Here is a 17,775-nt window from a genome sequence, read left to right as displayed (position 1 = left end):
ACATCGAATTCAAGCCTAATTTTCTAAAAACTTCCGAAATACACTTTCGATCAAAAACACGACCAAACGACGTCCGAATGACCTGATATTTTGCACACATATCCCAAATCACCTAACGAAGCTACAACAACTCTCGAAATTCCATTCCGACTCTCGGATCAAAATCTCACCTATCAACCGGAATTCGCCAAAATACTAACTTCACCAATTCAAGCCTAATTCTACACCGAACCTCCAAAATTACTTCCGATCACACTCCTAAGTCACAAATCATCCCCCGAAGCTAACCGAATCACCGGAATTCAAATCCGAGCCCTTTAACACATAAGTCAACGTCCGGTTGACTTTTTCAACTTAAACCTTCTTAAAAGAGACTAAGTGTCTCATTTCCTATCAAAACCAATCCGATTTAACTCTAACACACCGTATACCGATAACGAAATATGAAGAAGCATAAAATGGGGCAGTAACTCACGTGACGACGGGTCGGGTCGTCACATTCTCCCCAACTTAAACAAACGCTCGTCCTCGAGCGTACCCAGAGTTGTCCTAGAAGCCAACCGAAAGCTGAATGACCTTATCAAGCATAAACTCGGGGATGATCAAACGTCACCCTATCTCACAGGGGTCCAATAACACGTTTTAACTAAAATCATACAATCCAGTCTAGCCCATAAATCATAGAACCACATTTCACTTTTCGGAATCATACACAAGATCAGAACCTCACACCTATATTCAGAATAAGTCTGAACCGGCTATAATAGACCATGCCTGCAACCTCGGGTGCAATTATACAATATACCAATAACTCAAACATATACATCGATAACTTCCATTCACAGCAGTTGCCCACAACAACCAAATACTGATAGAAATCTCTTATTAGCCAATATCTCATTCCAACACTTTCATATACTACCAACGGTAATTGAAACACGCAATAAACCATAATTATTGCTCAGATCAACCATTCATGAGGCCATTTCTCCTCTGGCAATTACCATAACAAATTTTTGAACCGAACCTCGATATTTACCCATCACACATACTGAAATCGAAACCATTCACATTCATTAATAATTTCAACTATCTCTTCTGACCAAACACACTACTCTGGTGACATGACACATCAATACATGCCTAAGCCACAACTTGTATAATGCGTGCACCAATAAGAAACGGTCCGGACATACTCAATTCATGAAAATGACTCAACTGAGAGAGTTGTACCTCAAACTCACCAGTACTGCCACAACACAAGGATGAGACCATGTCTCACATCATAGAAACATGACACACAAATTTGACCCGCAATGTCATGTTTCCACACAGCTTTGCTGCAACGCGCGTTCCTATCCAAATACTACTCCACAGGAAACACCTTAAGTCACTATGCTTGAAATCGACAACCATGCTCAATTGATGTCTGGAGCCAAAGCAAATCATTACACCCATGGTGAAACAAATAACACACACCACGCAAACCTGATAGAACATAACCGGTGCGTTATTCACCGAGCAACACCCAATTACTCATCCCGCTCGACTTCCACTACTACAACTCCTATCAGAGCCAAACGATCCGGTACCCGGCACCAAATTAATACCGAAATCAACAACCTCGCCCGGCGACATGCCTAGCCATATGAAACTCATCTGAAAAGTCCTTCAACACCGGAACTGAATTAGTGATAGCAACCTTTGCACTGACATCCATCACGAATGCCCAATTAAGAAAGCAATCCTTCCTAACCATCCGCTGGTTCTTTGAAATATAAACCACTCTGCTAGAACATAATCCAATGCACTTCATCACTCAACCCGTGGTATTTTCAGTATTGCCCGTAGCGCAATAGTTCAGAATCACTCAACACTAAGACAACCAGTCTGAATTCCGACATCACATCCAAAATCTGACATACCAGCAAACAAAGATCCACTCGAGCCTCCAAATCCCGATTGCCGCTAAACGGTGCCAAATACACACGATCCACCACCACAACCTAGCCTGTACATGAGAACTCCCAGTCTCCAACTCCATATGACACACAAATCATCATACCTGATTCCTGTTTCCACCGTGTGAATACATGCACACCTTTGATACCCAATAATTCCACGATAAATACTCTAAAATTTCCATGTGTCATACAAGCAACTCGAATATCAGCAGTCGATCCAGCCTTAAAGTGCTGCAATACTATTGAAGTGCCATCAATTTAATCACATTGGCCTTTTTTTTTCTGAAACATATACCCTCTACAAATCTCTATGATTAGAAATACAATTTCCTTAATCATCTGAAGATCATTCACCCTAATCATCTAAAGCTCATCCCTCTAATCACCTAAAGTTGCCTGTACTGCCTAAGAATGTTATGAATTTCCATTCAGAACTGAACCATAACCTTACACACGCAAATCTCAATCTTTCACAACATATCGCATATACCATATCATCCTAAGGTAACATGAGGAATTCACCTCCCTTCCGAACCATTAACGTTTACGTACTCAACTAGTCAAGAACTTCCATTGATCCCATCTAGAAGAAAAATCATTACACATCCCATGCTCTGCATGACATAACATAGGTCTTGTTCAAATTCTTACAATACAGACACGAAGGATGAGATCTGTATAAATTCATAACACCGCCGAATCAACAATTCATTGGGTCTATACTTCTGGCAAGAACTATCACCTCATTATGAACCCACCAATGGTCTTAGCCCCTTAATTTACTTCATATACTCAGATTGCACTGATCTCGAATTTAATGATCTCATCTCACCCATTACGAACTGCTCAGGCAATAAGCCACCCTACACATAATCAAAAGCCGCATATGATGCCCTAATATGCCAATAGGCTACCAATTCGAATGCGATACAAAAAAAGAAAACAAACTTTGGAAGGAATTACCAATCCCACGCACTAATACGGCAGGAAACAAGGTATACAAAATAGCATATAGAAAACTATACTCAACATCACACTGTTGCGGCGTGCAACCCGATCCAGATAACATACCCATGGCGGCGTGCCACCCGATCCACACATAGATCTCACATAAGGAGATGCACATCGAGCCAAATTTGCTCATTATAACAAAATACCGAGTATCGGTCGTAAGCATGCTAAGTGCATAATAATATCTCTGAGGGACATATAGCGTTATAAGCTACAAAACTCAAGCACAACTGAGGTGCGATGTACAGTCTGAATTTCAAGAGCCAAGTTGCTCATATAATGTCATTCCTATGCGGATTCTCAACATATAGCAATTTCTCAAGCCGTCTCACAACTCACACTACGCAATGCATTACTACGCGAAATATCTGACAACGAAACATCAACCTAACTACTCCTCCATGAGGACCGCGTTACTAAAATGCACACATCTGGTCTGATATAGAGCCATTATTCACATTAAATCTATCCACCGACTACAAGCTGATTCTGATCACACTGAACTAGTCTGATAACCTTTTAAAGGTCCATAATAACTCCCATTTTTCTCATAACACACAAGAACAACCATCACAACATCACAATCGGAGTAATCCTCCTCAGTTCACAACCCAATAAGCCAAGTGCCCTTCAGGCATGAATCTTCAATTTAACGACACCATCACAAACTTCATACTTGGTTTACATCTTTAATCAATCAAGTGATCATATGCCACACTTATATAATCTTCCCGTGGGATACACTCCCACAACCTACCACAACAATATTTGGAGCGTACCTCCAAACCACCGGTCGCACTAACGCTGAAGAGCGATCAAGAATCATTAACCAGGATGCAAAACCCTTTTTACAAAACACCGATCTTAGGTGACGCTAAAGACAATACCAACTTACCGTAAACATCGAAACTTATCTCCTGCTCATCCGAGCTCATGACATCTTGTCAAAATTTTCCTTCACTCGTGCCATTCTCGGCCCAATTTCCACAACCAGAACTGATTCACCAGCATGCATCAAATCGGAACTAACATAGTACATAACCGCACAATCCGCTAACCAATAGCAAGCTCCCCAACTTGGCTCGAAGCCATAGATCACAACACACTATACTCATAACGCATATACTCAATTGTTGCCTCAATACTTTAGTGAGGTTAAACTCAAATCCTCTGTAAGCTTGTGTAAACACATTTCATCTAGTACTTCAACTCTTTGGCAATCTCGCAACAGTTAAACTCACTCTCTTAAGTGAACCAAAAATTTCAAACTTCAACACTTACAATTCATTTTCACATGAGATCTTCTGTCATTCACATGAGGATCACACCGCCTCAGCACACTTCGCGGGAGATAACCCACCTGCTTCGCCTGAATATAACATTTTTGTATACCTTCCACCGCCATAAGCATTACGCAGTTAGTTGATCTTCCTGAGTCTGTACTCATACCGCAACATGAAATTTACTTCACTCCCAACTAGGAGTCATGAAAAGATTCTTCAAATGCCCATAACTCGGACTATAACTTGAATCAAGATAGACTTCAAGCATCTACTAATTCTTCCATCATTCAACAGACCCTCTTCTCGTTGCTTCCAATTCATATGGATACGCCTCGTAGCACTAACATACTCCTCACATAGCCACAGCCGTCATTTCTACTAACGAGGACACTACCGAACATATAAGTTTAAAACACTTACTCACACAATCAGCACCTCGGCGCTCCAGCCATAGGCAAAGATCCAACATCAAGTCCTTCAGACTGGCCCACCATAAACTCACAGAGATTACACCTCGCACCTCGATCGGAGAATCACAAGCCATCAAGGCACATCTAATACTGAGCGCCCATGCGCGCATACGAACGCGTGGAAGGAATTTCAAAAGTTTCTTTTCAAGATGAATCAAGGACGCACGATAAGAATTCAAGAATGTGAAGTTTTCCTAAAGGTTCTGCAGCCTCTCGAGGATAAATACACACATTACCGTACCGATCCGCGAGACTCTACTAAACCGGCTCAAGACTCGCGAGACCAATTAACCTAGGCTCTAATACCAACTTGTCACGACCCCAACCCCGGTCATGATGGCGCCCAACACACTGCTAGGCAAGCCCGACCATTCAACAACATTATCCCAAATTCTTATTCAGATTATAGATAAGTATCACAGAGAATTTACTAAGTTATCACTTTCAAGTGTATAATTAATAATAAAACCTGCGGAAATTCAACTAAAATACAACACCATAGCCCAATAGAATCTGGTGTCACGAATATGAGCCTCTAATACAGAATATCCACCTATTACAAGTCTGTCTAGGAAAAATGCGGAATAAAAGATAGAGATAGAGGGGAGAGATCAAGGCTGCGAACGCCATGCAGCTACCTCAATACTCCCGGATACTGCTGCTCAGCTAAACAAATCCTCACTCAGCCTGTGGAGTACCTGGATCTGCACGCAAAGTGCAGGGAGTAATGTGAGTACTCCGACCCAGTGAGTAATAAACATAAATAAATGCTGAGAATAAGAAATCGTGGAAAAATACAAAGTAAACTATAACTGGCAGTTTAGAACAACAAATAGTGAAGCAACAAGTCAATTAAATCAGAGTACCAAATATTGAGACAAGTATAATAGATAAAAACAAATGCATGAGTGCAATGCAATGCATATGATGGTACACTCTATGCATGAGTACAATGCAATGCATATGATGGTACTCTCTAGTACCCACTGTGGCGTGCAGCCCGAGCCATCATTTTATTTATCGTCGATGGCGCTTACTGGGGGTATGTACAGACTCCGGAGGGGCTTCTACAGCCCAAGTGCAATATAATTCCATCTCGTGGCATCAAATCTAGGCCCTCGGCCTCATATCAATATCAGTATAATCACCCAGGCTCTCGGCCTCAATATCAATGTAATCAACCAGGCCCTCGGCCTCAATATCAATGTAATCAACCAGGCTCTCGGCCTCAATATCAATATAACACTGCTGCGGCGCGCAGCCCGATCCATGCTCAGTCCAGAAATCATCATAAGCCCCTTGGGCATTTGTAAAACAGTAGTTCTCAGCCCGAAATATCATTTAGAAATATCATTTAAGTTTTCAAATCTTAGAAAGATGGCTGAGTTTGCAAAACAGTATTTAAAACCTTGGACTGAGATCAAATGATATGCATGTATGCGAAAATAGTGATGTCAATCCCTGAATGATTCAAATAATTGGCAAGAAGCCCAAATGTAACAATTAAATCCACATAAGGATGATTCTCAATTTAGTTCAAGTAGAAAATACGGTAACAACATCTCTCGGGACAGACCATGTCACAATCCCCAATGGTGCTCTACCCCACGCCCGTTATCCGGCGTGCAAGTCACCTTAATATAGCGTTACGATGTGAAATTCCAGGGTTTCAAACCCTCAGGACATCATTTACATCAATTACTCACCTCAAACCGGCCAAAGCTCTAGCTCGCTATGCCCTTGCTTCTCAATTTAGCCTGCTCGTGCGACGAATCTGCCCAAAATCACAACGAATATGTCGCATTATGCTAAAGGGATAATACCCAATCGAAAACACTCGAAAAATATCAAAATTCACGAATTTGACAAAACCCGAGCCCCAGGCCCACGTCTCGAAACTCAGAAATTTTTACGCCATCGGGTTTCTTATCTCGCCACGAGTCTATACATACAAAAATCTCTCAAATCGGACCACAAATGGCCCCTCAAATCCCAAATTTAGAATTTCAATTTCAAGCCCTATTTTCTTACAATTTGGCTATATTTTCATGAATTTCAAGGATGATTTCACAATATAATCATCATAGGACTTACCTCCAATCACTTCCCATCAAAACCCCTTCAATTCCCATCCAAAAGCTCTCAAGGTTGCTCAAAAATGGTGGAAAAATGGGTTTGGTTCGCGGATAAAATGTTAATTTTTCGGAAGTATTGTTCACTGCGCGGTTACTGTTCACCCGCGTGATCACTGTTCACCCGCGCGGTTACTGTTCACGTGCAGTTACTATTCACACGCGGTTACTGTTCACGCTTCTAAAAAATTACAGCAGCAGCCAAAAAAATTGTAGCTTTTTTTTGTTTCACTAACATGGCTCTAACTCCATCATACGAATTCGGAATTCGATGATTCTTGTTCCTATGAGTCACAAATAATGATACAAACATAGTCATTCAATCGAAACTCAATTCGGAGCTCGTTTGCTCAGTGCGATATCCATTTCTCTCGTTAAACAATTAACTCATATTTCGCGTCAAAAACCCAACCGCGACTTGATGAAATTAGACCAAACTTTCCAGATCACTCTTATAATTCATTATTTAAATTCTGAAAATCTCAAAATAAAATTTCGATGTCTAGAACTAAAAATAGACCTTTGGATCATTACATGCTTATGCTCAAACGGTAAAAATCTTCCAAAAACTCTTCCAAAACTTATTCGAGCCTCATGGGACCCCGACCAAATATGCCAATATAATTCATAATATTATTTAAAACAATCATCAAAACACCTCAAACAACATCAAATTACCAAAAACTCATCGAATTTAAGCCTAATTTTCTAAAAACTTCTGAAATACACTTTCGATCAAAAATCCGACCAAACCACGTCCGAATGACCTGAAATTTTGCACACATATTCCAAATCACCTAACGAAGCTACAACAACTCTCGGAACTCCATTCCAACTCTCGGATCAAAATCTCACCTATCAACCGGAATTCGCCAAAATACTAACTTCGTCAATTCAAGCCTAATTCTACACCGAACCTCCAAAATTACTTCCGATCACACTTCTAAGTCACAAATCATCCCCCGAAGCTAACCGAATCATCGGAATTCAAATCCGAGCCCTCTAACACATAAGTCAATGTCCGGTTGACTTTTCCAACTTAAACCTTCTTAAAAGAGACTAAGTGTCTCATTTTCTATCAAAACTAATCCGATTTAACTCTAACACACCGAATACCGATAACGAAACATGAAGAAGCATAAAACGGGGGAAACGGGGCGGTAACTCACATGACGACGGGTCGGGGCATCACAATACTAGAGGAAAAGCGGTAATTGAGCATTGAGTGGCCCGTAGAGCGAGGTAAGTGTCGTGTCTAACTTTAACTTGAGGGATTAGGAACCCTTGACTTATTTGCTATATGAAATCCATGTGAGCGGCGTTTATGTGAGATGACGAGTGCTTATATGCCATCGACTTATCTGTTTTCCCTGATTTACCATTTTCCCTTAATTGTTTCCTTCCTATCTTAATTGTTATATGTCTTAAATGCTTTCCGTGCTTAACTGCTACCCGTTAGTCAATGTCTTCTCCTGCTAATTATGTTAGATCTTTACATAGTTTCACAAATCCTTACTATTTGCTTTAATTGACTTGTTTACACCTTCTAATTGTAAATTGCTTGATTGGTCTCGCTGTGTAGTGTTACTTATATGGATTCTATATTGTGCTAGGTTTCCTTTGGTTCGGTTTGGTATTTACTGATTGTAAAGGCATGTAGTTTGAACTGTTGATTTGACTGTGTATAGTGAGTGTTTGGTACTAATATGGTGGGATCGGACTGCATGCCGCAACAAGTGTAATAAGAGTGGATTTATATGGTAGAATAAGGGTGAATATGTTTATATGGTGGGATCGGGTTGCACGCCATATCGAGTGAATTAAGGGTGGATTGATATGGTGAAATAAGGATGAATCATTATATTGATACTGATATATGGTGGGATCAAGTTGCGCGCCGCAACAAATCTATATTATTTACTATTATTGATGTTGTTACGGTGGAATAACGAAGGATTATGTGTTGTCTGGTTGGATCGGGTTGCGCGCCACAACAACCTGTATGTTTCCATTTTCTTAGTTGCTTTGTTTTCCGGTATTATTTTTTGAACTGGTAAAGATTGGTAATTCTAGATGACACTAGTTTATTTTCAAGGTTGTAGTTATCATTTTCTGTTGGCTATTTAAATTCTGTCATGACCCGGATTTTTCACCCTCGGGAGTCGTGATGGCGCCTACTCGTAAAAGCTAGGCAAGTCGAGTATTATAAATTCATTACCCTTTTTATTAATCCTATTCAACAGTTCAATATAATATGTGATCAAACAACAGAATAAATTAAATAACTAGAAATGCGGAAGAATGAAATATAACAATTTAATATTAATACCGATAACAAAATCCATAAACCAAAAACTATCCGGATCTAGTGTCACAATTTCACAGACTGTCTAAGAGTACTACAAGTAAGGGTTCGAAAGATAAATACAACATTATCTTTGAAGTACATAGAAGAAACAGAATAGAAAGATAGAAGGAGACGCCAAGGCCTGCGAACGCCTGCAGGACTACCTCGGGTCGCATGTTGGACTAAAGGCAGCAACCTCATTACGGTCCAAAAGCTATAGCACTGGGATCTGCACATAGTGCAGAGTGTAGTATCAGCATAATCGACCCCATGTGCTGGTAAATGCCTAGCCTAACCTCAAAGAAGTAGTGATGAGGCTAGGAAAAGACTACCAAATAAACCTGTGCAGTTAAATCAAATACAGCGAAAAAATAAAAGCAGATAATTACAGCTAAAGATAGGAGGGGAAAATATGTTGTGGGGAGTATTAGATAACAACAGAATACCAAAAGAGGAATGTAAAGAAACCAACCTTTAATTGCCAATCCGATCCAATTTCAAAGAAACTTTCATTTCTTCCTAGTTGCACGCATGCAACCCGATCCCATTTCAAATATCACCGCGGCAGCGTGCAATCCGATCCCATTTCAAATATCACCGTGGCAGCGCTCCACCCGATCCCATTTTATATATCTTGTTACAGGCGTGCAACCCGATGTCATTTCAAATATCACCGCGGTGGCGTGCCACCCTCTCCCATTTCATAACTCTTGTTGCAGGTGTGCAACCCGATCCCATTTCAAATATCACCGTGGTAGCGTGCCACCCGCTCCCATTTCAAAAATCTTGTTGCAGACATGCAACCCGATCCCATTTCAAATCAACATCAATCATAAAAGAATCCCGGCAAGGGAACAAGAGTATAACAACAACATCCTGGCTAGGGATACAATATCGTAAACAATAACATCCCGGCAAGGGAGACAATGTCATAACAATAACTTCCCAGCAAGGGAGACAATATAATAAACAATAACATTCCGGCAAGGAAACAATATCATAAACAATAACATCTCGACAAGGGAACCAACAATGATAATCAACATATTAAGCATGAACAAATCACAATGGAGTCACAACAATTACCATACGAGACTCACGGGCATGCTTGACACCGACGTATAGATACTCGTAACCATGCCTATACGTTGTACTCCACAATTAACACATAGCAAATAAGACGCAACTCCTAATCCATCAAGATAAGGTTAGACCAAACACTTACCTCGATGCCACGAACACAATTCAAGCTTCAACTACCGCTTACCTCTTGTTTCCACCACAAATTCGCTTGTATTTAGCCACAATTTACTTAATTATATCAATAAATGCTAAATGAATCAATTCTAATGCATGAAAATAAGTTTTCCAATGATTTCCCCAAAAAGTCAAAAATCGACCCCGGGTCCACATGGTCAAAACCCGAGGTTCGAACCAAAACCCGATTACCCATTCACCCACAAACCCAAATATATAATTTATTTTGAAATCGGACCTCAAATCGAGGTCCAAATCCCCAAAAATTGAAAAAATAAGTTCTACCCAAAACACCCAATTTCCCCTATGAAAACCCTTGATTTTGAGTTGAAATCATGTGAAAAGATGTTAAAAATTAACGAAAACGAGTTAGAAATGACTTACAATTGATTTGGAAGAGTACTTGTCTTTGAAAATCGCCCAAAGGTGTTTTAGGTTTGAGAGGGTTTGAAAAATGAGAAATTTTCGGCTAAGTTATGATTTAGCAGGATGCAGATGTCGCAATTGCGACCAGGGTTCACAACTGCGAACTCTTAAGGAACCTGTTGACTTCGCAAATGCGAAGGATATGTCGCATTTGCGAGATCGCATTCGCGAGATCGCATTTGCGATACATGGGTCACATTTGGGACTTCTGGCATTAACTGAAGACTTCGCATTTGCAGAGTGTACCTCGCAAATGCGAGATATAGCTGGCCCAGAGTTCTTTGCATTTGCGATGAAATCCTCGCATTTGCGAACCCTGCTTGCATCGCAATTGCGATGCCTGATCTCGCAAATGCGAGATTAGAGGCCTGTTACAAATCTGCAACACACCAACAGTTCTCCTAAGTCCAATTTCATTCCATGGCCTAAACAAAACTCACCCGAGCCCTCGGGGCTCCAAACCAAACATGCACACTAACCTAAAAACATCATACAGACTTGCTTGTGCCATCAAATCATCAAAATAACATCAACAGCTATGAATTAAACCCCAAATTCATGAAATCATTCCAGAACACCAAAATTTTCAATTTCTCAAATTTAAGTCCGTTTTATACCAAACCAATTTCGATATTTACCAAATTTTACAGATTCAACCTAATTATTATTTCAAACTTGTACCGAGCTCCAGAACCAAAATACGGGCCCGATACCATCAATTTCAAATATCTTTCATTTCCAAAAACTCTTATATATTATAGAAAATAATTTTCTTTAAAAATTCATTTCTCGGGCTTGGGACCTCGCAATTTGATTCAAGGCATATGCCCAAGTCCCAAATTTTATTACGGTCCCTACGAGACCGTCGGATCACGGATACGGGTCCTTTTACCAACAATGTTGACCAAAGTCAACTTAAATTCATTTTAAAAGTAAAATTTATCATTTTTCACATAATGTCTTTCCGGATACACACCTGGACTACGCACACAAATTGAGGTGAGATAAAAAGAGGTTTTTAAGGCCTCGGATCACAGAATCGACTTGTAAAACAAGTGATGACCTCATCACATTCTCCACCTCTAAAACAACCGTTCGTCCTCAAATGGACATAAGAAGGAAGTATCCGAGTCGGAGAAAAGATGGGGATAATGGCTCCGCATATCGGACTCGAACGCCAGGTCAATGCCTCAACAGGCTGACCTCTCCACTGAAAATGAACAGAAGGAAAACTCTTCGATCTCAACTAACGAATCTGCCGGTCTAGAATAGCTACCAGCTCCTCCTCATAAGACAAGTCTTTGTCCAACAGGACAGTGCTGAAATCTAATATGTGGGATTGATCGATGTGATACTTCCGAAGCATGGATACATAAAACACTGGATGCACGGCTGATAAGCTCGGCAGCAACGCAAGTCTGTAAGCCACCTCTCCCACTCGATTAAGAATCTCAAACGGGCCAATGAATCTAGGGCTAAGCTTGCCCCTCTTCCCAAATCTCATCACGCCCTTCATAGGCGACACTCGAAGCAAACCCCGCTAGCCGACAATGAATGCCACATCGCGAACCTTACGGTTGACATAACTCTTTTTCCTGGACTGAGCTATACGAAGCCTATCCTGAATAATCCTGACCTTGTCCAAGTCATCCTATACTAGATCCATACCCAACAACCGAGCCTCTCCCGGCTCAAACCATCCAACCGACGACCGACACTGCCTACTATATAAAGCCTCATAAGTAGCCATTTGGATGCTCGACTGGTAGCTGTTATTGTAGGAAAACTCCGCTAAAGGAAAGAACTAATCCCATGAGCCTCCAAAGTCAATGACACAAGCTCGGAGCATATCCTCCAAAATCTGAATAGCGCGCTCGGATTGTTCGTCCATCTGAGGATGAAATGTTGTGCGCAACTAGACCCGTGTGCCCAACTCACACTGAACTACTCTCCAGGAATGTGAGGTAAACTACATACCTCGGTCCGAAATGATAGACATGGGCACACTATGAAGACGAACAATCTTCCGGATATAGATCTCAGCTAACCTCTCGGAAGAATAAGAGGCTGCCACAGGAATGAAATGTGATGACTTTGTCAGCCTATCAACAATAACCCATACTGAATCAAACTTCCTCTGAGTCCGTGGGAGTCCAACAACGAAGTCCGTAGTGATACGCTCTCACTTCCACTCAGGAATCTCAATCTTCTGGAACAAACCTCCAGGTCCTTGATGCTCGTACTTTACCTGCTAACAATTCAAACACCGAGCCACATATGGAACAATATCCTTCTTCATCCTACTCCACCAATAATGCTGCCGCAAATCCTAATACATCTTAGCGGGGCCTGGATGAATAGAGTACCGGGAACTATGGGCCTCCTCTAAAATCAACTCTCGAAGTCCATCCAGATTAGGCACACAAACTCGACCCTCCAACCTCAAAACTCCATCATCTCCTAATGTAACCTGCTTGGCACCACCGTGCTGCACCGTGTCCCTAAAGACACACAAATGAGGATTATCATACTGTCGATCTCGGATACGCTCTAACAAAGAAGAACGAGGGACCGTGCAAGCTAACACACGACTAGGCTTAGAAATATCCAATCTCATGAACTGATTGGCCAAAGCCTGAACATCCAAGTCAAGCGGTCTCTCGCCGACCGGAATATACGCAAGACTGCCCATACTGGCTGACTTCCTACTCAAAGCATCGGCTACCATATTGGCCTTTCCCGGATGATATAAGATGGTGATATCATAGTCTTTTAATAGCGCCAACCACCTTCGCTGCCTCAAATTTAGCTCCTTCTGCTTGAACAAGTATTGCAGACTCTTGTGATTCGTGAACACCTCACATGACACGCCATACAGATAATGCCTCCAAATCTTCAACGCGTGAACAATGGCTGCTAACTTTAAATCATGAACTGGATAATTCTTCTCATGAATCTTCAACTGACGCGAAGCATAAGCAATGACCTTTCCATCCTACATCAACACTGCACCAAGTCATATACAAGATGCATCCCAATGAACTGTATATGGCCCTGAACCTATGGGCGAAACCAAAACCGACGCCGTAGTCAAAGCTGTCTTGAGCTTATGAAAGCTCGCCTCACACTCATCCGATCACCTGAACTAGGCACCTTTTTGGGTCAACCTGGACATTAGGGCTAATATAGACGAGAACCCCTCCACAAACCGACGGTAATAGCCTGTCAAACCCAAGAAACCCCAGATCTCTATAGATAATGCAGGTTCAGACCAGTTCTTGACTGCCTCAATCTTCTTCAGATCTACCTGAATACCCTCTGCTGATACAACATGAACCAAGAATGCAACCGAACTCAGCTAAAATTCATACTTCGAAAACTTAGCATACAACTGACTATCTCTCAAAGTTTGAAGAACCACTCTCAAATGCTGCTCATGCTCCTCTCAGCTACGGGAATAGATCAAAATATCATCAATGAAGACTATCACGAACTAATCCAAGTAAGTCTTGAACACTCGGTTCATCAAATCCATAAAAGTTGTTGGGGCATTAGTCAACCCAAATGACATCACCAAGAACTCATAATGCCCGTACCGAGTGCAGAAAGCTGTCTTAGGGACATCGGATGCCCTAATCCTCAACTGATGGTAGCCAGATCTCAAGTAAATCTTCAAAAATACCTTAGCACCCTGAAGCTGATAAAAAAAATCATCAATCCTCGGTAATGGATACATATTCTTAAATGTAACCTTGTTTAACTGCCGGTAATCTATATACATTCTCATCGATCCGTCCTTCTTCTTAACAAACAACATCGGTGCACCCCAAGGTGAAACACTAGGTCTAATAACGCCCTTATCAAGCAAGCCTTGCAACTGCTCTTTTAATTCCTTCAACTCAGGCGGGACCATACGATACGACAGAATAGAAATGGGCTGAGTGCCCAGAGACAAATCAATGCAGAAGTTAATATCCCTGTCGGGTGGCATACCCGGTAGGTCTAAAGGAAATACCTCTAGAAACTCACGAATAACAGGCACAAAATCTGTAGAAGGAGCCACATCACTAGAATCACAAACATATGCCAACCAGGCCAAACATCCCTTCTCGACCATATGTCGAGCCTCCATATATGAGATAACACTACGGGTAGAATGACCAGAAGTTCCTCTCCACTCTAAACGAGGCAACCCCAGTAAGGCTAAGGTCACAGTCTTGGCATGACAGTCCAAGATAGCGTGGTAAGGTGATAGCCAGTCCATCCCCAATATGACATCAAAATCAACTATGTCCAAAAGTAATAAGTCTACTCGGGTCTTAAGACCCCCGACCACAACTATACAAGAACGATGAACACGATCTACCACAATAGAATCACCCACCGGTGTAGACACATATACAAGAGCACTCAAAGAATTACTAGGCATGATCAAATACGGTGCAAAATAAGATGACACATAGGAGTACGTAGATCCTGGATCAAATAGAACTGAAGCATCTCTACTACAAACCAGAACAGTACCTGTGATAATTGCATCGGAAGCCTCAGCCTCAGGCCTTGTTGGAAGAGCATAACATCGGGGCTAGGCCCCACCACTCTGAACTACATCTCTAGGACGGCCTGTTGCTGGCTGGCTTCCACCTCTAGCGGCCTGAGCTCTATATCTAATACCTCTACCTCCACCTCTAGCACTTTTACCTACACATCTAGCTAGCTGAGCGGGCGATGGAACACTCAGTGCCTAAACCATAGCACGGAAGTCCTGGTGCTGTGAATTGCTCGGTGCTCGAGGGAAAAATCTAGCAATATGCCTCGTGTCACAACAAGTAAAACAAGCCCTCGGCTGCTGGGGCTGATGACCCTGAAAACTTTGAAGCGGAGGTGTATTGATAGGAGCTGGTGATGCACTATAGGACTGCTGATCAGAATACTGCATGTGAGAACCACAACCACCTGGAGCATCATGAGAAGCCTGAAGTGCTGACTGAAAAGGCCTGGGAGGATGGCCTTTACCAAAAGAATCCCTGCCTCCAAACGAGGCACCACTGAACCTACCAGAATGACAAGGTCTCTTGTCAGACCTCTGACCACCCCCCTGGGATAGAACCATCTTAACTCTCCTGGCCATATTGGCCGCATCCTGAAAAGAAATCTCGCTCCCCGTCTCTTTAGCCATCTGAAGTCGAATAGGCTGAACGAGTCCCTAAATGAACCTCCTCACTCTTTCTCTCTCAGTGGGAAGTATAAGAAGAGCATGACGGGCCAAATCAATAAACCTAGTATCGTACTGAGTAACAGTCATAGAACCCTGCTGGAGACGCTCAAACTGCCTCTGATAGTTCTCCCTCTGAGTGATAGGAAGAAACTTCTCTAGAAATAGCTGAGAAAACTGATCCCAAGTCAAAGGTGGTAACCCAACTGGTCTAGCCAAAAATAATCTCTCCACCAAGTCTTGGCGGATCCAGACAAGTGAAAAGTGGCAAAGTCGACCCCATTGGTCTCCACTATCCCTATGTTCCTAAGAACCTCATGACAACTGTCTAAATAATCCTGGGGATCCTTAGAAGATGCACCGCTAAAAGTGGTAGGTAAGAGCTTGGGGAACCTGTCCAAACTCCACAAGGCATCTGAAGATGTTGTTGATCCATCACCGGTCTGAGCTGCCGCTTGGCTGAAGAAGCGGTACGTGACCTCGCCATTCGCGAAAGAACAAGAGTAGAGGGTTCAATTTAGCATTGAGAAACCAAACCACACGACAGGAAAGAATAGATGTGAAGTTTTTTCCTAACTTTGTAGCCTCTGGGGATAAATACAGACGTCCCCGTACCGATCCCTCAAACTCTACTAAGCTTGTCCATAAATTGAGAGACCTAAGTAACCTAGAGCTCTGATACCAACTTGTCATGACCAGGATTTCCCACCTTTGGGAGTCGTGATGGCGCCTACTCGTGAAAGCTAGGCAAGCTTAATATTATAAATTCATTACCCTTTTTAATAAGCCTTTTCAATAGCTCAATATAATAGGTGATCAAACAATGGAATAAATTAAAAATATAGCAATTTAATATTAATACTAATAACAAAATCAATAAACCAAAAACTACATGGATCTGGTGTCACAATTTCACAAATTGTCTAAAAGTACTATAAGTAAGGGTTAAAGATAAATACAATACTGTCTCTGAAATACATAGAAGAAACAGAATGGAAAGATAGAAGGAGACGCCAAGGCCTGCAGACGCCGTCAGGACTACCTCGGGTCGCCTGTTGGACTGAAGGCAACAACCTGACTGCGGTCCAAAAGCTGCAGCACCGGGATCTGCATACAGTGCAGAGTGTAGTATTAGCACAACTGACCCCATGTGCTGGTAAGTGCCTAGCCTAACCTCGGCAAAGTAGTGACGAGGCTAGGACCGGACTACCAAATAAACCTGTGTAGTTAAATCATATACAACGGAAAAATAAAAGCAGATAATTACAGCTAAAGATGGGAGGGGAAAACATGCTGCGGGGAGAATCAGATAAAAACATAATACCAAAAGAGGAATGTAAAGAAACCAACATTTAATTGCCAACAAGAATAAGGAAAACAAACACAGGATTCACTTTCATTTCTTCCTTGTTGCAAGCGTGCAACCCGATCCCATTTCAAATATCACCGTGGCGGCGTGCAACCCGATCCCATTTCATATGTCTTGTTGCGGGCGTGCAAACCAATCCCATTTCAAATATCACCGTGGCGGCGTGTCACCCGCTCCCATTTCATAACTCTTGTTGCAGGCATGCAACCCGATCTCATTTTAAATATCACCGTGGCGGCATGCCACACGCTCCCATTTCATAAATCTTGTTGTAGGCGTGAAACCCGATCCCATTTCAAAT

This window comes from Nicotiana sylvestris, chromosome 3 (assembly GCF_000393655.2).
Source record: "Nicotiana sylvestris chromosome 3, ASM39365v2, whole genome shotgun sequence".
NCBI lineage: Eukaryota > Viridiplantae > Streptophyta > Magnoliopsida > Solanales > Solanaceae > Nicotiana > Nicotiana sylvestris.
Note: the sequence above shows the minus strand (reverse complement) of the source record.